Source organism: Gossypium hirsutum, chromosome A10 (genome assembly GCF_007990345.1).
Source record: "Gossypium hirsutum isolate 1008001.06 chromosome A10, Gossypium_hirsutum_v2.1, whole genome shotgun sequence".
In the NCBI taxonomy this organism is placed as follows: Eukaryota; Viridiplantae; Streptophyta; class Magnoliopsida; order Malvales; family Malvaceae; genus Gossypium; species Gossypium hirsutum.
In genome coordinates, this window is record NC_053433.1 from 27,461,454 (window position 1) to 27,463,813 (window position 2,360).

The following is a 2,360-nucleotide window of genomic DNA, read 5'->3' on the forward strand; positions in this document are numbered from 1 at the left end:
AGCATCTTGAACTTCCTGTAGCAATGTCGGCCTAGCCTTCAGCTCAGCCAAGACTGAACCATCATCAAGCAATGTCAAACGAGTATCCATGGCTTTCAAAGCAAACAGGGATTTTCTGCTCAACGCATCGGCGACCACATTCGCCTTTCCCGGGTGATAGTCGATAGTCAGATCATAATCCTTAATTAATTCTAACCATCTCCTTTGTCTCAAATTTAATTCTTTCTGAGTCATCAAGTATTTCAAAATTTTGTGGTCTGTGAATATACGGCAAGTCTCACCATACAAATAATGTCTCAACATCTTTAAGGCAAAAACAATGGCGGCGAGCTCTAGGTCGTGTGTCGGATAGTTTTTCTTGTGCGGTTTCAACTGTCGTGAAGCATAGGCTATCACTTTACCATATTGCATAAGTACACAACCCCGTTCGTTCAAAGATGTATCACTGTAAACCACAAACTCTTTTCCCGGTTCCGGTAATACTAAAATAGGAGCTTCGGTCAGCAATGTCTTTAACTTCTCAAAACTTTGTTGACACTTTTTTGTCCATTCAAAGTTAATGTCTTTCTATAGCAATCTCGTCATCGGAATTGCTATCATGGAGAATCCTTTCACAAACCTTCGATAGTAACTGGTTAAGCCCAAAAAGATTCTAATCTCAGTTACATTCTTAGGCGGTTTCCATTCGAAAATTGCAAAAATCTTACTTGGATCAATTCAGATGCCTTCACCCGAAACAATATGACCCAAAAATCTGACTTCCTGGAGCCAAAACTCACTCTTGCTAAACTTGGCATATAGTTGCTTTTCCCACAAAGTGTGTAGCACGATTCTCAGGTGCTTCGCATGCTCTGTTTTATCCTTAGAGTAGATCAAAATGTTGTCAATGAACACAACAACAAACTTATCCAGATATGACCGAAAGATCCTATTCATTAAGTCCATAAAAATGGACGGTGCATTCGTCAACCCAAATGACATAAAAAGAAATTCATAATGACCGTACCTCATCCTGAAAGCTGTCTTAGGTACATCCGAGTCTTTAACTTGCAGCTGATAATAGCCAAACCTCAAATCTATCTTAGAGAACACAGTGGCTCCTCTCAACTGGTCAAACAAGTCATCTATCTTTGGTAAAGGATACTTATTCTTGATGGTTACCTTATTTAGTTGCTGATAATCAATACATAATCTCATTGAACCATCTTTCTTCTTTACAAATAATACGGGGGCACCTCAAGGTGAAAAACTTGGTCTTGCAAATCCTTTATCCGTCAGCTCTTGCAACTGTGCTTTCAACTCTTTCAGCTCAGTTGGTGCCATTCTGTACAGCAATAGAAATAGGAGCTGTCCTTGGCACCAACTCAATACCAAATTCTATTTCCCTTTCAGAAGGTAATCCGGGTAATTCCTCCGGAAACACATCGGGATACTCACATACTATCAGCACAGACTCAATCTTCAATTCAGTTTCCTTAGTGTTTAATACAAATGAAAGGTAAGCTTCATATCCTTTCCTCATATATCTCTGGGTAACCATTGCCGTGATTATAAATGGCGGCGAACCCAATTCTCTTGAATCGACCCATTGAATCTCACCATCTGGGAATTTCAATTTAATATACTTACTACCACAATTTAGAATTACATCATGAAGGGTTAGCCAATCCATACCAAGTATTACATCAAATTCATGAAATGGTAATAATATAAGGTTAGCTGGGAAATAATGTCCTCGAATCATCAAAGGACAATTCTTACAGACTTTGTCAACTAGGACTAATTTGCCTAGTGGGTTCGACACTCTAATAATAAATTCTGTAGGTTCAACAGGTATGCTTATACTAAACACCAATCTCATGCAAATATAGGAATGCGTCGACCCCGGGTCAATGAAAGCAACAACACTTGTATTAAAAAGAGAGAAAGTACCTATAATAACATCAAGAGCAGAGGCTTCCTCTCGAGCATATATCGTATACATTCTTGCCGAGGCTCGAACCTCATATTTTGTATCATCTTTAGCCACAACTCGATTGCCACTAGTACTCTTAGGGTATTTCGGAGGTCTACCCTTTGGAATAGGAGTACTCGATTTCGGGGTCACATCTACTTCTCTTTCTGCTCGCTCTGGGCAGTCTCTGAGAAAGTGATCAAAAGAACCACATCTAAGCCATGCGCCACTCTTCATTCGGCACTCTCCAAAATGAAATTTGTTGTAACTCTTACACTTCGATTTTTGGCCATCTACACTGCTCACACTAGTCACCATCAGGGAGGAAGACTTTTGACCTCGTTGTTTAGAGCTTCTTGCTCTACCTAAATATCCCACTGACGAAGTGGAGCATTCATGTTGGCTC